Raw genomic sequence first — 26,370 nt, forward strand, 5'->3', positions numbered from 1 at the left:
GACCACAGGCGCCGCCACCTCGCCCGGCTAATTTTTTGTGTTTTTAGTAGAGACGGGGTTTCGCCGTGTTAGCCAGGATGGTCTCGATCTCCTGACCTTGTGATCAGCCCATCTCGGCCTCCCAAAGTGCTGGGATTACAGGCTTGAGCCACCGCGCCCGGCCAGTACCATGTTTTTTAAGATTTATTTTTTATTTCAGTATGCCTTTGGGGAACAGGTGGTGTTTGGTTACATGAATAAATTCTTTGGTGGTGATTCGAAGATTTTGGTATACCCATCACACAATGAGTATTCACTGTGCCCAATGTGTAGTCATTTATCCCTCACCCTCCTTCCACCCTTTCCCCCAAGTTCCCGAAGTCCATTGTATCATTCTTATGCCTTTGTGTTCTCATAGCTTAGCTCCCACTTATGAGTGAGAACATATGATGTTTGGTTGTCCGTTCCTTAGTTACTTTACTTGGAATAATAGTCTCCAATTCCATTCAGGTTGCTGCAAATGCCATTATTTCATTCCTTTTTTATGGCTGAGGTAATATTCCATGGTATTTATGTACCACATTTTCTTTATCCATTCGTTGGTTGATGGGACATTTTTTTCTGCAGTTGCAAATTGTGCTGCTATAAACATGCATGTGCAAGTATCTTTTTCATATAATGACTTCTTTTCCCCTGGGTAGATACCCAGTAGGATTGCTGGATCAAATGGTAGATCTACTTTTAGTTCTTTAAGGAATCTCCACGTTGTTTTCCATCCTGGTTGTACTAGTTTACATTCCCATCAGCCATGTAAAAGTGTTCCCATTTCACCACATCCACGCCATATATTATTTTTTGATTTTTTTATTATGGCCATTCTTGCAGGAGTGGGGTGATATTGCATTGCAGTTTTGATCTCCATTTCCCTAATAATTAGTGATGTTGAGCATTTTTCCATAGCTTCTTGGCCATTTGTCGATCTGTTTTTGAGAATTCATGTCCTTAGCCCACATTTTGATGGGATTATTTGTTTTGTTCTTGCTGATTTCTTTGTAGATTCTGGATATTAGTCTTTTGTCAGATGTAGAGATTGTGAAAATTTTCTCCCACTCTGTAAGTTGTCTGTTAACTCTGCTGATTCTTTTGCTCTGCCAAAACTTTTTAGTTTAATTAAGTCCCAACTATTTATCTTTGTTTTGGTTGCATTTGCTTTGGGGTTCTTGGTCATGAAGTTTTTGCCTAAGTCAATGTCTAGAAGGGTTTTTCTTTTTTTTATGGTGCCAATTTTAAACAGTTTTTATTTAAGACACTGATTTTCTGGTTAAAATACAGTATTTTAAAGTGCAATGTTATTTCCTTCCCCTGTGCATATGCTCCATATTCAAGTATTGAGAATGCCAGGCCGGGCGCGGTGGCTCAAGCCTGTAATCCCAGCACTTTGGGAGGCCGAGACGGGTGGATCACGAGGTCAGGAGATCGAGACCATCCTGGCTAACACGGTGAAACCCCGTCTCTACTAAGAAATACAAAAAACTAGCCCGGCGAGGTGGCGGGCGCCTGTAGTCCCAGCTACTCTGGAGGCTGAGGCCGGAGAATGGCGTGAACCAGGGAGGCGGAGCTTGCAGTGAGCTGAGATCCGGCCACTGCACTCCAGCCTGGGCTACAGAGCGAGACTCCGTCTCAAAAAAAAAAAAAAAAAAAAAAAAAGAGAATGCCAAGTAACTTACTATAGTAGCTGGACTTTTAAAAACTGCCACAGAATTTGCTACAAATTTAGGTCCTTCAGTGTTTTAAAATGTGTGGAACAATGCTACATCTATACTTAGCTTAATCAACCTCTTCAATGGTGGGCCCTGAGGAAGCACCATCAGAGGGAGGAGCTCCACCACCAGGGATTCCCCCAGGCATTCCTCCTGGCATGCCTCCTGCACTCCGGTACACTTGGTAATGATGGAGTTACCGACTTTCTCCAGCTCTTTCTGCTGATGTTCAAATTCTTCCTTCTCGGCAGTCTGATTCTTATCGAGCCAGTTGATAATTTTATTACACTTGTCCAGAATCTTCTGTTTGTCTTCATCATTAATCTTGCCTTGAAGTTTCTCATCTTCGACAGTTGCTTTCACGTTGAATACATATGACTCAAGTGAATTCTTAGATGATACTTCATCCCTCTGCTTCTCATCTTCAGCTTTGTACTTCTCAGCTTCCTGGACCATACAGTCAATGTCTTCCTTGCTTGAACGGCCATTGTCATTAGTGATAGTAATCTTGTTCTCTTTTCCTGTACTCTTGTCCACAGCAGAGACATTGAGGATGCCATTGGCATCAATGTCAAAAGTGACTTCAATCTGAGGAACATCACAGGGTGCAGGAAGTATGCCTGTGAGTTCACACTTGCCAAGCAGGTTATCCCTGGTCATGGCACGCTCACCTTCATAAACCTGAATAAGCACACCAGGCTGGTTGTCAGAATAGGTAGTGAAAGTCTGTGTCTGCTTGGTAGGAATGGTAGTATTACGCTTGATGAGGACAGTGATGACTCCACCAGCAGTTCCAATACCGAGGGAAAGAAGAGAGACATCTAAGAGCACCAAATCTTGGACATTTTCAGACTTGTCTCCAGATAGGATGGCTACCTGGACAGCTGCACCATAAGCAAGAACTTCATCAGGATTGGTGCTCTTATTTGGTTCTTTTCCATTGATGAAGTCTTGGAGAAGCTTCTGAATATTGGGGATATGAGTAGAACTACCAAACAGGACAATATCATGAATCTGTGACTTATCCAGTTTGGCATCTTGAAGGGCTTTCTCTGTGGGGTCTAGGGTACTATGGAACAGGTCGGCATTCTGTTCTTCAAATTGGGCATGGGCACTGGACGTATAGAAGTCGATTCCTTCACAGAGAGAATCAATCTCAATACTGGCCTGGGTGCTGGAAGAGAGAGTATGCTTAGCATGTTCACAAGCAGTATGGAGGCATCTTACAGCTCTCTTGTTCTCACTGATGTTCTTCTTATGCTTGCACTTGAACTCAGCAATCAAATGGTTGACATTCAGTTGTCAAAGTTTTCTCCACCCAAGTGGGTGTTTCTGACGGTAGATTTGACCTCAAAGATTCCATCCTCAATAGTGAGGACTGACACATCAAAAGAGTCACCTCTCAGGTCAAAGATCAGCACGTTTCTTTCAGCTCCAACCTTTTTGTCTAAGTCATAAGCAATAGCAGCAGCAGTTGGCTCATTGATAATTCTAAGTACATTGAGACCAGCAATAGTTCCAGCATCTTTGGAACCTGACGCTGAGAGTCATTAAAGTAAGCTGGCACTGTGACCATAGCATTGCTAACAGTATTGCCAAGGTATGCTTCTGCAATGTCCTTCATCGTTATTGGAGCCATAGAGGGCACCTCCTCTGGGTAGAAGCTTTTGGTCTCTGCCTTGTATTCCACTTGGACCTTGGGCCCGCCAGCATCATTCAACATGAGGGGCCAATGCTTCATATCAGACTGGATAACAGCATCATCAAATCTGCATCCAATCAGACATTTGGCATCAAAAACCATGTTGGTGGGGTTCATTGCAACTTGATTCTTTGTGGCACCACGGATCAATCATTCTGTGTCTGTAAAGGCGACATAGCTTGGAGTGGTTCCGTTTCCCTGATCATTGGCAATTATCTCTACTTTTCTGTGCTGGAAAACACCCACACAAAAGTAGGTGGTGCCAATATCAATATCAACTGCAGGTCCCTTCGACATGGCTGCTGGTGTGTAGACCTGGCTCCAACTACAAAGAAAGACACAGAAACCCTGAGAGCTGCAGGTGAGTTCAGTGACAGAAGAGTTTTTTCTGATGTCATCTTGTAGAAGCTTTATGGTGTCAGGTCTTAGATTTAAGTCTTTGATCCATCGTGGATTGACTTTTTTTATAAGGGGAGAGGTGAGGATCCAGTTTCATTCTTCTACATGTGACTTTTCAGTTATCCCAGCACCATTTGTTGAATAGGGTGTCCTTTCCTCACTTTATGTTTTTGTTTGGTTTTTTGAAGATCAGTTGGCTGTAAGTATTTCGTTTTACTTCTTGGTTCTCTATACTCTTCCATTGGTCTATGTGCCTATTTTTATACCAGTACCTTGCTGTTTTGGTGACTATGGCCTTACAGTATAGTTTGAAGTTGGGTAATGTGATGCTTCCAGATTTGTCGTTTTTGCTTCATCTTGCTTTGGCTATGCAGGCCCTTTCTTGGTTCTCAAGTGATCCTCCTGCCTTGGCCTCCCAAAGTTCTTGGATTACAGGCATGAACCACTGCACCCAGCATTTGCCCACTTTTAAATGAGGTTTTGGGGGGTTTTTGTTGTTGTAAATTTGTTTGAGTTCTTTATAGATGCTGAATATTAGACATTTGTCAGATGCATAGTTCACAAATATTCCCTCCCATTCTGTAGATTGTCTCTTCACTCTGTTGATAGTTTATTTTGATAGACAGAAGCTCATAAGTTTAATTAGATCCCATTTGTCAATTTTTGCTTTTGTTTTTTTTTTTTTTTTTTTTTTTTTTTTTGAGACAGAGTCTCACGCTGTTGCCCAGGCTGGAGTGCAGTGGCGTGATCTCGGCTCACTGCAAGCTCCGCCTCCCGGGTTCCCGCCATTCTCCTGCCTCAGCCTCCTGAGTAGCTGGGACTACAGGCGCCCGCCACCGCGCCCGGCTAATTTTTTGTATTTTTAGTAGAGACGGGGTTTCACTGTGGTCTCGATCTCCTGACCTTGTGATCCGCCCGCCTCGGCCTCCCAAAGTGCTGGGATTACAGGCTTGAGCCACCGCGCCCGGCCAATTTTTGCTTTTGTTGTGATTGCTTTTGGCATCTTCATCACAAAAATTTTGCTCATTCTTATGTCCAGAATAGTATTGCCTAGGTTGTCTTCCAGGGATTTTATAGTTTGGGTTTTACATTTAAGTTTTTAATCAATCTTGAGTTAATTTTTTTATATCTTGTAAAAAAAAAGAGGTCCAGTTTCAGTCTTCTACATGTGGCTACCAGTTATTCAAGCACAATTTATTCAATAGGGAGTTCTTTCCCTGTTGCTTGTTTTTGTCAGCTTTGTTGAAGATCAGATGCTTGTAGGTGTGTGGCCTTATTTCTGGGCTCTCTATTCAGTTCCACTGGTATGTCTGTCTATTTTTGTACCAATACTGTGCTGTTTTGATTAATGTAGCCCTCTACTATAAAGTTGAGTGGTTTGATCCCTCCAGCTTTGTTCTTTTTGCTTAAGATTGCCTTAGCTATTCTAGTTCATTTATGGTTCTATATGAATTTTAAAACAGATTTTGTTCTAGTTCTGTGGAGAATGTCATTGTTAGTTTAATAAGAATAGCATTGAACCTGTAAATTGCTTTTGGCAACATGGCCATTTTAGTGATACTGATTCTTCTTATCCATGAGCAGGGAATTGTTACTATTGAGGGTTGTTGTCCAGATTCTTGGCATTTTGAACAAATAATTGGACAAAACACACAAACACAACAAGGCAACAAAAGCAGATTTATTTTAAATGAAAGTACACTCCACAGAGTCAGGGGAGGCTCAAGCAAGCAGCTCAAGAGCATTGGTTACAGAATATTTTGGGGTTTAAACGCCCTCTAGAGGTTTCCCATTGGTTCACTCTATGCAAATAAAGTAGTGGGCCATGACCAGTCTGATTGGTTGTGGGAAGGGACCAATCAGAGGCACTTATATTTTCCAACTGCCACGCAGCAACTGCCACAAAGAAAAAGGAGGAATTGAAAGCGGAATAGCCTGTGATGTCCAGTCAGCATGAATCAGCCTTAGGTTCCCTGCCTCCAGACCCTATTCTCCTGCCTCAGAATGTTTTCCCGTTTGTTTGTGTCATCTCTGATTTCTTTGAACAGAGCCAAACCATATCACGTGGGGTGCATGATTGTTCTTGGTGTCCATTGATTTTTTTTTTCCAATGCATCTGCTGGTGCAATTTTCACATTACCCTGTGATAACAGCTTGGATCTTGTAAGCTAACACCAAGAACAACCATGCACCCCATGTGATATGGTTGGGCTCTGTGTCCCCACCCAAATCTTATCTCCAATTGTGGGATCATTGAATCATGGGGGTGGTTTCCCCCATGCTGCTCCTGTGATAGTGAGTGAGTTCTCACAAGATCTAATGGTTTTATAAGTGTTGGAAGTTCCTCCACTCCTTTCTCTCCTGCTGCCATGTAAGACATGCCTGCTTCCCCTTCCACGATGATTGTAAGTTTTCTGAGGCCTTCCCAGCCATGTGGAACTGTGAGTCAATTAAACTTTTTCTCTTATAAATGACCCAGTCTTGGGTAATTCTTTCTAGCAGTGTGAAAATGGACTAATACCACACGTGAGTATTTGGGACCTACAAGCACACCTGGTGAGGGCTCAAAGCCAGATGGTTTCATTTCCTCTCTCTTGTGCTTCTCTCTGACTGGTAGAAAATTGGTGAATCACAAAAACATATTTAAAATGGCAACTATGTGAGGCTTGCAAATATGTGGAGGTGAACAAAAAAAGTAATATTTAAAAAGTAGAACACAAAAGAGTTTGCACAGTCTTATTTAAGCTGTGCCATACATGTTCACAAACAAGTTTGCAAGATAATTTGAAAATTATTACAATTTTCAAATACAACGTATTCTTTCAGTTTAAGTTTAAAAGCATGCATTTAGAAACAAATCGATACTAAAAAAAAAAAAAAAAAAAAAAAACTTAGCCATCCAAAATCTTCAAATATCCCGAACAAGTCTTTTTGTAAAGGTGTCTATAAGTCAGATTTTACTATACTTTGAAAACTTGTAATAAATAATGCAGTTGACAACATAATCTACACCGACATAGAAATAATCAATTTATTATTATTATTATTATTATTATACTTTAAGTTCTGGGGTACATGTGCACAATGTGCAGGTTTGTTACATAGGTATACATGTGCCATGTTGGCTTGCTGCACCCATCAACTTGTCATTTACATTAGGTAATTGTCATAATACTATATATATAAAATCACTCATAGTTATATAATATTGTACATATTATTACATAGGTATGCAGGTCCTCAACTAATGTTATTTTGTTCAGTGTCATTTAGTTATGTGGATGAGAAAAAAAAAATCAATTCCTGGCCAAGGCCACTGTCTGTGTAGAGTTTACAGGTTTTCTCTTTGTCTCTTTGTGCGTGTTTTCTCCAGGTATTCCAGTTTTCCCCTACAACCCAAAGATGTGCACATTCGGTTAACTGGCGCATCTACATTGTCCCAGTAAGAGTGAGTGTCGGCCAGGCATGGTGGCTCACACCTATAATCCCAGCACTTTGAGAGGTCCAGGCAGATGGATCACCTGAGGTCAGGAGTTCGAGACCAGCCTGGCCAACATGGTGAAATCCCATCTCTATTAAGAATATAAAAATTAGCTGGGCACAGTGGTGTGCACCTGTAGTCCCAGCTACTGGGGAGGCTGAGGCAGGAGAATCGCTTGAACCCAGGAGGTGGAGGTTGTAGTGAGCTGAGATCATGCCATTGTAGTCCAGCTTGGGTGACAGAGTGAGACTCCATCTCAAAAAAAAAAAAAAAAAAAAAAAAAAAGAATGAGTGTGGGTGAGGGTGTGAGTGTGCCTTACAATGAAATGCAGTCCTGTCCAGGATTGGTTCCTACCTTGCACCCTGAGCTGCTGGGATAGCCTCTGGCTACTTGTGACCCTGAATTAGAATTGGTAAGGTGGGAAATGAATGAATGAATTTATAAAACATATTATAACATCAATATGTGTAAAGTGCTTAATAACCATGCAAATACACAACAATGAACAATGCAGTAATGGAGTATAGACGCGCTCGACAAGGCTGACATTTTTTTTATTTTGAACCCTGAGGTGGTAGGAGGTGCTCTTTGCAATGTTTGGTTTCCAAACATGTATTCATTGATTTAACCCATCACCACTATGACCACCATCACTTACTGACTCACTAAGAATTGGGTAAGTAATTATCTTACATGTTCATAGTGGCATGTTCATAGCTCACTGTAACCTCGAACTCCTAAGCTCAAGAGATCCTCCTGCCTGAGCTGCACAAGTAGCTGTATTAACCTTTCTTAAATGTCTCCATAGCTCTCATTTATTTCAATGTTTAATATGAGAAGTGTTTTGGATCTTTATTTAGAAACTTGGTGATGTTTTTGTGACCAGAAATATGCTATAGGAACTTAACTCTTTTCAATATCAATTAGCTTTCAGTAAAATTGGTTTAATGATACACATTTTTGCTTAAAGTCCCAGTTTCTGAGAACCTACTGATGATTTAAGTAAGAACTTACTGTACCACGGAACATCTACAATGAGTCAGGCATTGCTACAAGCACTTTTCATCCATTACCTTTCAAGAATTCTCTCTGAGGTAGGTTTTAGTGTCTTCAATTTAGAGGGTTAAATCATAAACAATATATAGAATTAAATAAGAAACTAAACCATCCAAAACTACAATGTTGAATTAAAAAGGAAGTTAACAGTAGCATAGATAGTGGACACCTTTGTAGAAAATTTTAAAACTTAAAAGGCTAAACAAGGCATTATTTAGGGATACCTACATAAGTAGCAAAATTATGATGAAAGTCAAAGGTATTATGATTTTTCAGAATTTAAAATGAACGATGATTCTTTTTGGAGAGGCAAAGAGTTATACTTGGGAAGGGCAATAGAGTGGGAAAGTTGCATTAAGCAGATGTTGGTTTTATTTTTCACATATTTATGAAAAATAAATATATGCAATTGACCCTCTGTGTCTGTGGTTTCCACATCAATGAATTCAGCCAACCTTGGATCAAATATGTAGTTAGGCTTATAATGGCTGTGTCTGTACTGAACATACACAAGCTTCTTTTTGTCATTACAAAAGATACAGTACAAAAATTATTCACATAGCATTCTAAATGTATAGGTAATCTAGAGATAATCTACAGTGTGCAGGAAAATGTTCATAGGTTATATGCAAATACTACATCATTTAATATAGACCCTTTGGCATCCAGAATTTTGATATCTGGGGGGAATTCTAGAAGCAATTCCCTGTGAATACCAAGATGATTGTATGTGTGCATTTGTATGTATAAAATAGTTTGTAATAATTTTTTAATTTTTTTAAATAAAAAACTTTGAGATGTAATTCATATACATTTATTATTCAAAGTGTAGAATGTAAAGTTTTTAATATGCTCACATACATGTGCAAGCAACACCAGTCATTTTAGAATTTTTTTATCACATTATATGTACCCTTTAACTATCACCCTTCTATTTTTCCCACACACCTTCCCTTGAGCTAAGCAACTGGTAACCCACTTTGTATCTAGATGTCTCTGTGCTGAACATTTCATATAAATAAAATCATATACGTGGATGTTTGTGATGGGATTCTTTTACTTAGCATAATGTCTTCAAGTTTCCTCCAAATCATACCACAAATCCATACTTCATTCCTCTTTATAGCTATCATAATAATTTTTAAAAATTATTTTGAATACTGGTGTAAGAAAAAATAGCTTAATTAAATTAGAAGAAAGTGAGAAAGACAAATATTTCTCTGAAATTCCTAAAGAATCTTCAGCTACTTTCAACATTAATGGAGACGAGTGGTGCTGGTTCTCTTTCCAAAATGTCACTTTTCCCAAAACTAGAAATGCTAAACAGTGGGGGGTATATTTGGTTCCCAAGTGAATGTCAATATGGTACATAGTGGAATTGTTATTTTATTGAGGAAAGGAAAAAAGAAACAACAAAAAAGACATAGTAAGAGTAGGAGGAAATAAAGGAGGAAGGAAGTACAGCTTGTTAAAGTGGATAAACAGACCTCTGAGCAGAGAGAGGTAAAATAAAAGGCATCAGGACAGCTTGGGAACAGACTGAGAGTAAGGTGGCATATTTTTCATTTATTTGTATCTTCTTTAATTTCTTACAGGAATGTTTTGTAGTTTTCAGTCATTTGCCTTCTTGGTTAATTCCTAAATGTTTTATTCTTTTTGATGTTATTAAGGTAATTTTTTTTTTCTTCTTCTTCTTCTTTTCTTGAGACAGGGTCGCACTCTCACCTAGGCTGGACTGCAAATGGTGTAATTATAGTTCACTGCAACCTTGAATGCCTGGGTTCAAGCTATTCTCTCACGTCAACCTCTGAGCAGCTAAGACCACAGGCATATGCCACCTGACCTCGTCATTTTTTAAAATTTTTTGTAGAGATGGGGTCTTGCTATATTGCCTAGGCTGATCTTGAACTCCTGGGCTCACCTCAGCCTCTCCTCAAGCGTAGGGATTATAGGAATAAAGGAATAAGCCAGCATGCCTGGCCTGCTTTTTATTTTTATTTTTGAGATGAAGCCTTGCTTTGTCGCCCAGGCTGGAATGCAGTGGTGTGATCTCGGCTCACTGCAAGCTCCGCCTCCCGGGTTCACGCCATTCTCCTGCCTCAGCCTCCTGAGTAGCTGGGACTACAGGCACATGCCACAAAGCCCAGCTAATTTTTTTTTTTTTTTTTTTTTTTTTTGTATTTTTAGTAGAGACAGGGTTTTGCCATGTTGGCCAAGATGGTCTCCATCTCCTGACCTCGCTATCAGCCCGCCTCGGCCTCCCAAAGTCCTGGGATTACAGGCGTGAGCCATTGCGCCCAGCTACTGACCTGTTTTCTTAATGTCTTTTTCAGATTAGTAATTGTTAGTATATTGAAATGGAATTGATTTTTATGTTCATTTATCCTACAAGTTTGCTGAATTCATTTATTAATCCAAATAGTGTGTGTGTGTGTAATCATTAGCATTTTCTACATGTAAGACAATATCACAAGATCATATCAGCTGCAAATTAAGATAAATTTATTTCTTCCTTGCCAATTTGGATGCCTTGTATTTCTTCTAGCCTAATTGCTCTGACTAGGTCTTCTAATACAATGTTGAATGGAGGTAGTGAAAAGCCCCCGACAGGCCCCAGTGTGTGTTTTTTTCTCTCCCTGTGTCCATGGGTTCTCATTTTCAGTTCCTGCTTATAAGTGAGAACATGGGGTATTTTGTTTTCTGTTCCTGTGATAGTTTGCTGAGGATAATGGCTTCCAGATCCATCCATGTCCCTGCAAAGAACATGATCTTGTGCCTTTTTATGGGTGCGTAGTATTCCACAGTGTATATGTACCACATTTTCTTTATCCAGTCTATCATTTATAGGCATTTGTGTTGATTACATGTTTTTGCTATTGTGAATAGTGCTGCAGTGAACATGTGTGTGCATATATCTTTATAATAGAATGATTTATATTCCTTTGGGTATATACCCAGTAATGGGATTGCTGGGTCAAATGGGCAAATTGCATTTCTCTAATGATCAATGATGTTGAGCTGTTTTTCATGTTTGTTGGGTACATAAATGTCTTCTTTTGAGAAGTGTCTGTTCATATCCTTTGCCCACTTTTTGATAGAATTGTTTCTTTTTTTTTTCTTGTAAATTTAAGTTCCTTGTAGATTCTGGATATTAGAGCTTTGTCAGATGGATTGATTGCAAAATTTTTCTCCCATTCTGTAGGTTTTTCTGTTCACTCTGAAGATAGTTTCTTTAGCTGTGCAGAAGCTCTTTAGTTTAATGAGATCCCATTTGTCAGTCTTTCCTTTTTTGCAATTGCTTTTGATGTTTTTATCATGAAATCTTTGCCTGTGTTTATGTCCTGAATAGTATTGTATAGATTTTCTTCTACGGTTTTTATTGTTTTGGGTTTTACATTTAAGTCTGTAATCCATCTTGAGTTAATTTTTGTATAAGGTGTAAGGAGGAGGCCTAGTTTCAATTTTCTGCATATGGCTAGTCAGTTCTCCCAGCATCATTTATTAAATAGGGAATCTTTTCCCCATTACCTGTTTTTGTCAGGTTTGTCAAAGATCAGATGGATGTAGGTGTGTAGTCTTATACTGGAGTTCTCTATTCTATTTCATTGGTCTATGTGTCTGTTTTTGTATCAGTACCTTGCTGTTTGGCCTTGTAGTATATTTTGAAGTCAAGTAGCGTGATGCTCCAACTTTGTTCTTTTTGCTTAGAATTGTCTTGGCTATTCGGGCTCTTTTTTGCTTCCATATGAATTCTTTTTTTTTTTTTTTTTTTTTTTTTTTTGAGACGGAGTCTTGCTTTGTCACCCAGGCTGGAGTGCAGTGGCCGGATCTCAGCTCACTGCAAGCTCCTCCTCTTGGGTTCACGCCATTCTCCTGCCTCAGCCTCCCCAGTAGCTGGGACTACAGGCACCCGCCACTTCACCCAGCTAGTTTTTTGTATTTTTTAGTAGAGACGGGGTTTCACCGTGTTAGCCAGGATGGTCTCGATCTCCTGACCTCATGATCTGCCCGTCTCGGCCTCCCAAAGTGCTGGGATTACAGGCTTGAGCCACCGCGCCTGGCCCATATGAATTCTAAAATAGTTTTTTTTTAATTCTATGAAGAATGTCAATGGTAGTTTCATGGAAAAAGAATTTAATATATAAATTACTTTGGGCACTATGGACATTTTCATAATATTGATTCATCCTATCCATGAGCATGGAATGTTTTTCTATTCGTTTGTGTCCTCTCTGATTTCTTTTAGCAGTAGTTTGGAGTTCTCCTTAAAAAGGTTCTTCACTTACCTTGTTAGTGTATTCCTAGATATTTTATTTTCTTTGTAACAATTTTGGACAGGAGTTCATTCATAATTTGGCTCTCTGCTTGCCTGTTGTTGTATAGGAATGCTAGTGATTTTTGCACACTGATTTTGTATCCTGAGACTTTGCAAAGTTGCTTATCAGTTTAAGAGGCTTTTGGGCTGAGATGATGGGGTTTTCTAGATATAGAACCATGTCATCTACAAACAAAAATAATATGACTTCCTCCCTTCTTATTTGAATACACTTCATTTCTTTCTTTTACCTAATTGCCTTGGCCAGAACATTCAATACTATGTTGAATAAGAGTAGTGAGAGAGGGCATTATTGTCTTATGCCAGTTTTCAAGGGGAATGCTTCCAGCTTTTGCTCATTCAGTGTGATATTGGCTGAGGGTTTGTCATATATGGCTCTTATTATGTTGAGGTATGTTCTTTCAGTACCTTGTTTATTAAGAGTTTTTAACACAAAGTGATATTGAATTTTATTGAAGGTCTTTTCTGCATTTTTTTAATCATGTGGTTTTTGTCTTTGGTTTTGTTTATGTCATAAATAACATTTATTGATTTGCATATGTTTAACCAACCTTGCATCCTGGGGATGAAGCCAACTTCATTATTGTGGATAATCTTTTTGATGTGCTGCTGGATTCAATTTGCCAGTGTTTTATTGAGGATTTTTGCACTGATGTTCATCAGGGATATTGGCCTGAAATTTTCTTTTTGTTGTTGTTGTATCGGTCCCTCCTGCACCTGGAGGTATCACCAGTGAAGTTGTCTCCTTTGGCTGGGGTTGGGGGCTCCGCTGGCTCTGTACTGCTCCTGGGTCGGCTATTGCCCCACCCTGCTTTTCCTTACTCTCTGTGGGTTGAGCCAACTTCCTAGTCAGTCCTGGATACCTCAGTTGAAGGTGGAGAATTCACTCACTGTTTCACGAGATCCATGGACCACAGCTGCTTCTAATCAGCCCTCATGACTATTTCCCAGCCAACAATAGAGTTTATCTGAGCAAAACATGATTCAGGAATTAGTCAACACTCACAACCAACATGTTCAGAGAGCTCAGAAGTAAAGTGTGAAAATAACTGGATTGATTACAGTAAGGTGTATGCCTCATTTAGATATGCTCTGATCTGCTGGCTGCCTGGAATTGGCTGAAGCTCAGTGCTTGTGACTAGCTCTAACTATCTATATCAAAAAATATACTCCTAAGTTGGGTTTTTGTTTGTTTGCACACTAAGGTAGGTTGTAGTTTATTACACAGGAACTGAAAGACTAGGCCTTATAAAACTTAGAAACTAGGTCTCATATAAAAAAAAAAAATTAACACCAGGTGGCTCTGGATAGGGTCCCACCCTGCCTCGATAGGGACCCACCCTGATAGGGTCCCACCCTGCCAATGCCGGGAAACAACCTCATGGGGTCCCACCCTGCCAATTCCGGGGGTCCCACCCTGCCTCGAAGTTCCCGGAATCAACAACACCAGGAAAAAACCTCATAAGGTCCTGCTCTAACCAATTAGAACACGACACCTTGCTCAGGCCATAGCTAGACCCAATTACCACGCACCTTAAGCTTTGTTTGAATTTCGCGCCATAAGCTGTGTTTAAACTTGTGTTTGCTATATAAACAGCCTGTAACAAGCAGTCGGGGTCCCAGGGCCAACTTAGAGCTTGGGACCCTAGCGTGCTAGTAATAAATAACTCTCTGCTGTGAATCTCGTGTCGGTGATCCTTCGCGGTGACCCCTGCCCAGGAGGGAATCGACAGTTCGGTTCCAACATTTGGTGCGTTGGCCGGGAAGTGGGGTCGTCCGAGGACCCCCGACCCATCCGGCGGAGACCCATCTGGCCCGGGCCACGGACTGCTGACTGAACGGACCCACTAGGTACTTTCGTTTTGTTCTGTCTGTCTTGCCGGCTAACTCTGAACTCTGGGGAGTACTCCTTCTGAATTAAGTGGGGAAGGGGGACAGACGTGTCCGGCACCTTCCCACTTACGCCCCGGGGGACGCCCTGGCGGTAGTCTGGGAGAAGGCTGACGACTCAGTCAGCCTCCTTAAATCTGTAGGCAGGTCGCCCCTGCCGTCTGAATATTTTGTGATCTTGTGGCACCACTCTCTGGCCGCGCGGCTTCTCCTTACTTGTCTGGTCTTTATTTTTGTTACTTTCGTTTTGTCCTTGTTATACGTGGACGAAATGGGACAGACGTTGACGACTTCTTTGTCTCTAACCCTGACTCACTTCCCTGACGTCCGGGCTCGAGCCCACCACCTCTCTGTAGAAGTCCGTAAGGGACAATGGAAAACATTCTGCTCGTCCGAATGGCCAACCCTCCATGGGGAGTGGCCCCGGGACGGAACATTTAACCTCTCAATTATCTTGCAGGTTAAAGCAAAAGTGATGGATCCTGGGCCACTCGGACACCCAGACCAGGTGGCCTACATAATTATTTGGGAGGATCTGGTCCGAAATCCTCCCTCTTGGGTGAAACCCTTCCTCCATTCCCCTTCCCCATCCCAATCTACCCTCCTTGCCTTAGAAGCCCCAAAGAATCAGAATCTGGACCCGCCTAAGCCAGTCCTCCCAGATGAACCCCAGAGGGATCTCCTCCTTCTTGACCCCCTGCCTCCTCCACCTCAAAACCCCCTTCTGGGACCTCCACCTTACGCTTCACCCTTGCCCCCTGTCTTGTCCCCAGCTCTTTCCTCTACCGCCTCGGCCCCTACCCTTTCTCCAACTTCTCCCTCGGCCCCTCCCTCCACCCCGTCTCCTTCTCCAGCCCCGCCCAAGCTCACCCCTCGGACGCCACCGCCGACACCTCCACGTCTCCGCTTGCGGCGGACTGAGGACCCAGATGGCCCTTCCACTTGGCAATCCTCCCTTTTTCCCCTCCGTACTGTCAATCTCACGGTCCAGTACTGGCCCTTCTCTGCCTCTGACCTCTACAACTGGAAAACCCATAACCCTTCCTTTTCCCAAGACCCCCAGGCCCTAACCTCGTTGATAGAATCCATTCTCCTCACTCACCAGCCCACTTGGGATGATTGCCAGCAACTCTTGCAGATCCTCCTAACCACTGAAGAAAGGCAGCGAGTCCTCCTGGAGGCCCGGAAAAATGTGCCAGGACCAGGAGGCCTCCCAACCCAACTTCCCAATGAAATAGATGAGGGATTTCCCCTCACCCGCCCAGACTGGGACTATGAAATGGCACCAGGTAGGGAGAGTCTCTGAATCTATCGCCAGGCTCTGTTGGCGGGTCTCAAAGGGGCAGGAAAGCGCCCCACAAATTTGGCCAAGGTAAGGACCATAACTCAGGAAAGGGATGAAAGCCCGGCAGCCTTCATAGAAAGGCTTCTGGAAGGGTTCCGAATGTATACCCCATTCAACCCAGAGGCCCTAGAACATAAGGCTACCGTAGCTATGGCATTCATAAACCAAGCTGCATTAGATATCAAAGGAAAACTCCAAAGACTAGATGGAATCCAAACCTATGGATTACAGGAATTGGTTAGGGAGGCAGAAAAAGTGTATAATAAAAGAGAAACCCCTGAGGAAAGGGAAGCCAGGTTAGCGAAGGAACAGATGGAATGAGAGGATCGTAGGGACCGAGTGAGGGATAAGCATTTAACAAAAATCCTGGCGGCAGTTGTGAGAGAGAAAGGACCAGGGAGAGAGGGAGAGAAGCGGAGGCGGCCAAAAGTGGAAAAAAACCAGTCTGCCTACTGCAAAGAACGGGGACATTGGATCAAAGATTGCCCCAAGCGTCCTAAAGACCAAAAGAAACCTGCCGCTGTCCTCACCCTAGGTGAAGATAGCGAATAGGGGTGTCAAGGCTCTGGAGCCCCCCCCGAGCCCCGGCTAACTCTCTCTGTAGGGGGGCACCCCACCACCTTCTTGGTGGACACAGGGGCCCAACATTCAGTTTTGACAAAGGCAGACGGGCCCCTGTCTTCCCGCACATCCTGGGTCCAGGGGGCAACAGGGGGAAAATTGCACAAGTGGACTAACCACCGGACAGTTAATCTTGCACAAGGAATGGTAACACATTCCTTCTTGGTGGTACCTGAATGCCCCTACCCCCTCCTAGGGCGAGATCTTCTGACCAAACTCGGAGCCCAAATCCACTTCTCCGAGCCTGGGGCCCAAGTATTAGATCGGGACGGTCAGCCCATCCAAATTTTAACTGTGTCTCTGCAAGATGAGCATCGGCTTTTCGACGCTCCGGTCATCACTAGCCTCCCCGATGTTTGGTTGCAAGACTTTCCCCAAGCTTGGGCGGAAACGGGAGGACTCGGGCTAGCTAAGTATCGAGCCCCAATCATAATTAATTTAAAGCCCACGGCGGTGCTGTGTCTATCAAGCAATATCCCATGAGCCAAGAGGCTCATATAGGAATTCAGCAGCACATTAACAAATTTCTAAAACTCGGAGTGTTGCGACCTTGTCGCTCGCCCTGGAACACTCCTCTTCTGCCAGTAAAAAAGCCCGGTACTCAGAATTATAGGCCTGTCCAAGACTTGAGAGAAATTAACAAAAGAACCATGGACATCCATCCCACGGTCCCCAATCCTTACAACTTAGCACCTTAAAACCAGGCTATAACTGGTATACAGTATTAAATTTAAAAGATGCTTTCTTCTGTCTACCTCTGGCCCCCCAAAGCCAAGAACTCTTTGCCTTTGAGTGGAAGGATCCTGAGAAAAGAATTTCAGGCCAATTAACCTGGACCCGGCTTCCCCAAGGATTCAAGAACTCTCCCACTCTCTTCGATGAGGCTCTTCATCGAGACCTGACCAACTTCCGGACCCAAAATCCAGAAGTAACTCTACTCCAGTATGTGGATAACCTCCTCTTGGCTGCTCCTACAAAGGAAATCTGTATACAAGGTACCAGGCATCTACTCCAGGCACTGGGTGAAAAAGAATACCGGGCATCCGCCAAGAAGGCACAGCTCTGTCAGACCAAGGTAACATATCTGGGGTATATCCTGAGTGAAGGGAAAAGGTGGCTCACCCCTGGGCGCATAGAGACAGTGGTTCGCCTTCCACCACCACGAAATCCCAGGGAGGTACGTGAATTCTTGGGAACTGCTGGGTTCTGTCGCTTGTGGATACCCGGTTTTGCTGAACTGGCCGCCCCCCTTTATGCACTCACCAAGGAGAGCACCCCTTTCACCTGGCAGACAGAGCATCAACTGGCTTTTGAGGCACTAAAACAAGCACTCTTGTCTGCCCCGGCCCTTGGGTTACCGGACACCTCAAAGCCCTTTACCCTCTTCCTGGACGAGAGGCAAGGGATTGCCAAAGGGGTCTTAACCCAAAAATTAGGGCCTTGGAAAAGACCGGTAGCATACCTGTCTAAAAAGCTGGACCCTGTGGCGGCCGGCTGGCCCCCGTGTCTTCGTATCATGGCAGCCACCGCTATGCTGGTCAAGGACTCTGCTAAGTTAACCCTTGGGCAGCCACTGACTGTTATTACCCCACATGCTCTAAAGGCCATAGTGCAGCAGCCCCCGAACTGGTGGATAACCAACGCACGCCTAACCCACTACCAGGCCCTCCTACTGGACACGGACCGCGTCCAGTTTGGCCCTCCGGTCACCCTAAACCCTGCTACGCCGCTGCCGGTACCAGAAGACCAACCAAGCCCACACGATTGTCGGCAAGTACTGGCTGAGACCCATGGAACACGGGAAGACCTTAAAAACCAAGAACTCCCAGACGCGGATCACACCTGGTACACAGACGGCAGCAGTTACCTTGACTCAGGTACCCGGAGGGCGGGAGCGGCGGTAGTAGATGGCCACAACACCATTTGAGCACAATCACTACCTCCTGGCACGTCTGCACAGAAGGCTGAGTTAATAGCACTAACCAAGGCCCTAGAGCTGTCCAAGGGAAAGAAAGCTAACGTTTATACTGATAGCCGGTATGCCTTTGCAACGGCTCATACTCATAGATGTATCTATGAAAGAAGAGGTCTCCTAACCTCAGAAGGAAAGGAAATCAAGAACAAAGTTAAAATAATTGCCTTATTAAAAGCCCTTTTTCTTCCTCAAGAAGTGGCTATAATTCACTGCCCCGGGCATCAAAAAGGACAAGATCCAGTCGCAGTAGAAAACAGACAGGCCGACCAAGTGGCCAGGCAAGCCGCCATGGCGGAAGTACTAACCCTAGCCACAGAACCTAACGAAACCAGCCACATAACTATTAAACATACTTATACCCCGGGAGACCAGGAAAAAGCAAAAGCCATAGGGGCTATAGAGAACAAAAACACTAAAAACTGGGAAAAAGGAGGAAAAATAGTCCTTCCCCAAAAGGAGGCCCTGGCAATAATCCAGCAGATGCATGCCTGGACACACTTAAGTAGTCGAAAGCTAAAATTACTGATTAAAAAAACTGACTTTCTAATCCCAAAGGCAAGTACCCTCGTAGAACAAGTGACATCTGCCTGTAAGGTCTGTCAGCAGGTAAACGCTGGGGCTACCCAAGTGCCAGAAGGGAAACGAACTCGTGGTAACCGCCCTGGAGTCTATTAGGAAATAGACTTCACTGAAGTAAAACCTCACTATGCTGGATATAAGTACTTACTAGTGTTTGTAAATACCTTTTCAGGATGGGTAGAAGCCTACCCCACCCGGCAAGAAACGGCACACATAGTAGCCAAGAAAATTTTAAAAGAAATCTTTCCTAAATTCGGACTTCCCAAGGTAATTGGGTCAAATAACGGGCCGGCCTTCGTTTCTCAGGTAAGTCAGGGGCTCGCCAGGATATTGGGGATTAATTAAAAATTACATTGTGCCTATAAACCCCAGAGCTCAAGACAGGTAAAAAAAATAAATAAAACAATAAAAAAGACCCTTACTAAATTAACCTTAAAGACTGGTTTAAAAAATTGAAAACGCCTCCTCTCCTTAGCTCTGTTAAGGGCCCAAAATACACCTAACCGTTTTGGGCTCACTCCATATAAAATCCTCTACGGAGGACCTCCCCCTTTGTCAACCTTGCTTAACTCCTTCTCCCCCTCCAATCCTAAAACTAACCTACAGGCTCGGCTAAAAGAACTCCAAGCAGTACAGGCCCAAATCTGGGCCCCCTTGGCAGAACTCTACCAACCAGGACATCCACAGACCAGTCACCCCTTCCAGGTGGAAGACTGTCTAGGTTAAACAGCACTGCACTCAAGGACTAGAGCCTCGGTGAAAAGGACCCTACATTGTTCTCCTAACCACGCCCACAGCCATAAAGGTTGACGGAATCTCCACTTGAATCCACGCATCCCACGCCAAGGCTACTCCAGAGACGCCCGGACCAACACCACCTGAGACATGGAGACTCCGACGCTCCGAGAACCCACTCAAGATAAAACTCTCTCGTATCTAGCCCCTTGCTTATTACTAGCCCTCCTTCCCTGTGTCGCTGGCAGTAATAACCCCCACCGGCCATATAACCTGACCTGGCAGGTAACTGATTTTAGTACTCATGAGGTCTTAGGTAAAACCTCAAAAATTGCTCCTATGGGGACTTGGTTCCCTAACCTCTATTTCAACCTAAACAAAGTAGCAAGGATAAATAACATGGAAGGGGGAGAATGGAGAAAACAGGCTAAAAGGGTGTCCGTAAGCCGGAACGGGTTCTATGCCTGTCCCAAATTCAGGACAGGAAAAATAAAAAAAACTTGTGAAGAAATAAATGCCCTGTTTTGCACTAGTTGGTCCTGTATAACTACTAATAATAAAAAATGAAAATAAACCACAAAACCCTGGTACATAACCATGTCCTTTGTCCAGCGCTGCACCAGAACCCAATATTCAAAAACTTGCAATCTGGTCCGCATCAAGTTTAAAAATGCAGCAAAATCTAATAACCGTTGGATATCCGGGTTAATATAGGGCCTATATTTATACCAAAAGCCACTGTATAAAATCCCTATCCAAATCAAATTAATAGTCAACCCTATCACAGCCCCTGTCGCAGTAGGACCAAACCAAGTTTTATCAAAAACAAGGAAGCCCCTGGTTCCTGCACCAAGAGAGCCCCAACCAAGAGCTCCTAAAAGCACTTCCCCACCCTTAATCTCCACCTCCTCTAAATACACACCCTCAGCCCAAAACGTCACCCGCGGGCCCCTTAACCTAGGAATAGGTGACAGGCTCCTAAATCTCATAAAGGGCTCCTATTTCGCTTTAAACCAGACAAAGCCAGAATTTACCTCCTCTTGCTGGCTATGTCTGGCAACAGGCCCCCCTTACTATGAAGGCATTGCCTCCACTAATAATTTCACTAACTCCGCCAATCCTACTGGATGCGCGTGGGAACAACAAAGAAAACTAACCCTGGCTGAAGTTTCTGGGTCGGGAACCTGCATAGGCCAAGTGCCCCCTAGTCATCAGCATCTTTGTAATGAAACCTTAACAGTACCCAGCTCCAATCACTATTTGGTCCCCTCCGAGACGGACTGGTGGGCTTACAACACTGGGCTCACCCCCTGTGTATCCACAGCCGTTTTTAGCAGTGGCACCCACTATTGTGTGTTGGTACAAGTTGTTCCCCGAGTATACTATCACTCTGAAAACTCCTTTAATCTCCGGTATGAGCAAAAAACTCATACTAGACCAAAGAGAGAACCTATCTCCCTCACCCTCGCCGTCATGTTAGGAATTGGGGTAGCAGCTGGAGTTGGGACCGGGACAGCAGCCCTAGTGCATGGTAACCATCATCTGCAACAACTTAGAATAGCCATAAATAAAAACCTTAAAGCCATAGAACAATCTATCACAAAACTTAAAAAGTCCTTAACTTCCCTGTCTAAAGTTGTATTACAAAACCAACAAGGACTAGAAATTGTCTTTCTGAAAGAGGGCGGGCTCCGTGCAGCCCTGAAAAAGCAATGTTGTTTTTATGCAGATCATTCAGGAGTAGTTAAAAATTCTATGGCAAAACTAAAAAAAAAATTAAACAAGAGAAAAAAAAAGAGAAAATCTCAACAAAGTTGGTTTAAAAATTAGTACAACCAATCCCCTTGGCTTAGCACCCTAATCTCCACCATTTTAGAACCCCTCATCCTGCTCACGCTCATCCTAACTTTCGGGCCATGCATACTCAACCGCTTACTCACCCTTATTAAAAATAGATTAAAGAGGCCGGGCGTGGTGGCTGAAGCCTGTAATCCCAGCACTTTGGGAGGCCGAGACGGGTGGATCATGAGGTCAGGAGATCGAGACCATCCTGGTGAACATGGTGAAACCCCGTCTCTACTAAAAAATACAAAAAACTAGCCGGGCGAGGTGGCGGCGCCTGTAGTCCCAGCTACTGGGGAGGCTGAGGCAGGAGAATGGCGTGAACCCGGGAGGCGGAGCTTGCAGTGAGCTGAGATCCGGCCACTGCAACTCCAGCCCGGGAGACAGAGTGAGACTCCGTCTCAAAAAAAAAAAAAAAAAATAGATTAAACATAGTACATGCTATGGTTCTAACCCAACAATACCAGACCCTCAGGACTGAAGAAGAGGCTCAAGATTGAGCCTCTGACACAAAAAGAGGAGGGAATAAAACTAGGCCTCATAAAACTTAGAAACTATGCCTCATATTAAAAAAAAAAAAAATTAACACCAGGTGGCTCTGGATAGGGTCCCACCCTGCCTCGATAGGGACCCACCCTGATAGGGTCCCACCCTGCCAATTCCGGGAAACAACCTCATGGGGTCCCACCCTGCCAATTCCGGGGGTCCCACCCTGCCTCGAAGTTCCCGGAATCAACAACTCCAGGAAAAAACCTCATAAGGTCCTGCTCTAACCAATTAGAACAAGACACCTTGCTCAGGCCATAGCTAGACCCAATTACCACGCGCCTTAAGCTTTGTTTGAATTTCGCGCCATAAGCTGTGTTTAAACTTGTGTTTGCCTATATAAACAGCCTGTAACAAGCAGTCGGGGTCCCAGGGCCAACTTAGAGCTTGGAACCCTAGCGCACTAGTAATAAATAACTCTCTGCTGTGAATCTCGTGTCGGTAATCCTTCGCGGCGACCCCTGCCCAGGAGGGAATCGACAGTTCGGTTCCAACAAAAGTAGAAAAGCAGCATCAGAACAGTGGTCTTCCACTTACTTCATTTAACAATTTCTCCCTTGTGGTCAGCCTCTCAATTCTAAGAGACTGACAAAAACTTTGATATTGCAACCACTCTGTGACCATCATAATAGGCTTGTTTAGTCTCAGTATGGAATTCACAGTCACAATGATAGGTTGGTCACATGATCCCTGACATTCTTCCTGTTTTAATCACAGTGACACCATTTAACAAACAATGGAGGGCTGCAAAACAACATTTAAGACACTTGAGAGAATACAGTACACAAGAAAGACTATTACGATGACTGGCAGGATGATAGTACCAATAGATTGAAGTGTACGCCTTAATGGAATCCCCACAAATGAAACCGATTAAAATTTACGAAAGAATCAAGTTCATGCAATACAGGCAATTCATCAGTATTTGAGTTCAATTGGTCATCATCTTTGTTCAAGGTTTAATGCTGATTAAGGACCATAGTTCACTGTAGCATGGTCTGATTTAATGAGGATTCCATCTTTATCTTTAGCCTGGTAACACAAGTCATAGAAGCCTGGAGACCCACTAGAAAAAACATAAATATTAAAACAACTTTTAAAGTTAAGATTGTCATCCACCATTTAGGATGCCCACAAGCAAACTGTTAGCTTTTCCTATAAACACATCCTGTATTCCTTTCTCTTGATGATTTTATTTAGTGTATTTATTATCAGTGTCTTAAGAAACAGGGATATCAGCCACCTTTTAAATTAAGCTTTCTGTAGTAGCAAATCAGGGGAAGAAAAATACAACATTCAGTTTTGTTTTGCACCACGTACAGGTGTCCAACATAGTCCAAGAGGAGATCTAAAATTGTACCATGTCTCGTTAAGTGCTTCTGCTGAACACACGCTATCATTCACCTTTTGGAGGGTGGCTTCCACCTGTCGGAAGCCCTGGTTGACCACACAATTTAAGAATTTCACCAACGTAAAACTTAGTTTCAAATTCCATACAACTGGTAACCCACTGCCAACAGGAGTGAGCTGCCAGGTTCACCTCCACTGAAGCATCTTTCTTCAGTAAAAAGTAGCTCATCTTCCATCTATTTAAAGGTAGCTACTAGGAGGTGGCTCACACCTGTAATCCCAGCACTTTGGGAGGCTGAGGCAGATGGATTACTTGAGGTCAAGAGTTCAAGACCAGCCTGGCCAACATGGTGAAACCCCATCTCTGCAAAAAAAATATATATATATATTATATATATATATAAATAAATATAATATATATTTGTAAATTTTATAAATATATACACATATTTTTGGAGTTTCACCGTGTATTAGCTGGGCATGGTGGCACACACTGGCAATCCCAGCGACTCAAGAGGCTGAGGCAGAAGAATCACTTGAACTTGGGAGATGAAGGTTACAGTGAGCTGAGATCCTGCCACTGCACTCCAGCCTGGGTAACAGAGCGAGACTCTGTCTCAAAAAACAAACTAAAACAAAAACACAACAACAAAAATTAAGATAGTCTTTATTCATTCAGTTGTTGGCCAATTTAACCTGAGGGTCAATTGTCCAACAATGGACATTCTCTCTTAAAATGCCCTGGCTTTCCACACTTGTAACATCCACTCATTGTCTTAGGAGCTTTTCCCTGCATTTCCCTTCTTTCTTGGTTTGAAGTCTATTATTGCTTTGTCTCTTCTGAGGCGGATCTTGATCTAATCTTTTTCTGACTACCTCTTCCATGGTGGAAACCGTGATTTTCACTTTCTATTTCTGCTTCTCTTCCTCTGTCCTTACAAAGACCTTCTGAGCTTCCCTCAGTAATTCCTCAATTGGTTTCTCATTCCATCCATCAATCTTTTGTAATTTTTTTGTAAGGTCAGGCTAGCTCTTAGTTACAAAGTTGATCTTCAAAACGCCTTGCCCTGCTGGGTAATCTGGATCTAGCCTGCAGTATTTTCTTATCTCTGAGCCTCTGCAGGAATGTGGAGGGAGTTTTCTCTTTTTCTTGTTGAATCTCAAATGCCTTTGAGACATTTTATATCCTAGGAGTGGATTGATTCCTTGAATTATTATTTCCCTGAGATCCTGCATTTGGGCCTGCTCCCTGGGATCATTATTATCCCATTGGGATTGACATTTGGAAATTTTTGTTTCTCTGGCAGCACTCCCTGCCCAGGAGGGTGTTGCCTCTCCCTGATGGTCATGGCCACTCTCCTAATCATTCCCTTCTTCTCCTGTGAACAGGATATTCATGATAGACATCATTTCAGCCCAGGTGTAAAAGCTGGGTCCTAGGAATGGGTGCAGCTGGTCTGCTAAACCTAGGGGATCTTCTAGGAGTGCCTTCATTTCCTTCTTGAAATTCCGAACTTCAGTACTTGCAAGAGGAGCATTTACAAAGCCAGTCTCTCCCTGTCCCCCGGGAACTTCCCGAAGAGGGAACATGCTCGATGCCTGCTGTGCTGAAGGGATAGGGAAGTTCTCAATCTCCCTCTGACACTCTGCTAATTCTTTTCTTAAATTTGGATAAGGATTTAAAGGAGCAGTTGGCTTGGCTCCCCCATGGTCTCCGGGTCTTTCTTCCTCTAACCCTCCTGCTGCCCCTTGATCTTCCTGTCCCCTTTTTTGTGAGCCGTATGGAGGGGCAAGCATGATAGGGGTCCCAGGACTTTTCACTGGGTGAGGGCTCTTCACCAGGCTCTTTTTCTTCTTTTTTGAGGGGGATCATGGGGGCTAATTCCTTGATTCAGCAGAGAGTAACCTGTCTCTTCTTGTGAGGATGGGGTTTTATTATTCACATAGAGAATTAAAACTTGGCACACCCAATCCTCATCTGAGCCAAACTTAGGCGAAAGACCAAAGGCTTAGGAATGGGGTCTTTGAACCAGACAAAAAAGCAAAACTCTTTTGCTTTTCCTTGTCCCTCGTTCGAGGGTTGTTCCACCAAACCTGCAGCAATCTCCCCAAAGGACTATCCGGGGGGAGGTCAGAGGGAGTCTCTTTGGCTCCCTTTTTCCTTTGGCTCCTAGACCTAGAATTCCTGTCTCCCATTTTCTGCCAGTCTCTGTGTCTGAGTTTTTTCCTGTGTATTCAACCCCCCTTACTGGAGGTTTCTTGCAAGCCCCGAAACCTCCAAAAATGCCCCGCCACCAAGGCGGTACTTACAGTCCGATTTTCCTACCTTGGCTGGTGCATGAGTTTGCCTGGTTCCCGTGGTGCCTGCTTTTCTCCCTGTGTTGCTTCTGCTGCCTCCTGAGTAACAGTCTCCGGTTTGTCTATGGCTTCTGCAGGGAGCTGGGAGGGCTGGACCAAGCGGGCCACCTAAATCTGGTGGGACACATCTCCCCTCTTGGCCAAAGTCCCACTTCACACAGGCACAGGGATCCCAGATGGGCCCCCATGTTTGTGAGAAACACACTCACCCGTCCAAACCCAAAGAATGGACTTAGAGGCCTGAAGAACAGCCAAAGGGAGACTTTTAATAATGCTCTTGCAAGATGGGGTGTCTGGTGGGCAGACACAACCAGGCAGTCACAACAGGTAATTTATCTCCCAGCACACAAGTCCCTCCCCCAGTTCCTCACTGGTTGAGTACTGTGGGGTTACAATCTTCCCAGACATTGCCCAA

General features: G+C 43.5%; 1 long non-coding RNA gene and 1 pseudogene across 1 annotated transcript in view; both read right to left on the reverse strand.

Annotated features, from left to right (window-relative positions):
- Positions 1-26,370, reverse strand: part of LOC105474724 (uncharacterized) — a 51,222-nt gene extending 24,852 nt beyond the window's left edge. The window contains exon 1 of the long non-coding RNA XR_982936.3: positions 25,924-26,370. This is a non-coding gene — a long non-coding RNA (uncharacterized lncRNA). The remainder of the gene's footprint in view (positions 1-25,923) is intronic.
- Positions 1,717-4,251, reverse strand: LOC105474723 (heat shock cognate 71 kDa protein pseudogene; annotated as a pseudogene).

The sequence above is a fragment of the Macaca nemestrina genome, chromosome 1, assembly GCF_043159975.1.
Source record: "Macaca nemestrina isolate mMacNem1 chromosome 1, mMacNem.hap1, whole genome shotgun sequence".
Lineage (NCBI taxonomy): Eukaryota > Metazoa > Chordata > Mammalia > Primates > Cercopithecidae > Macaca > Macaca nemestrina.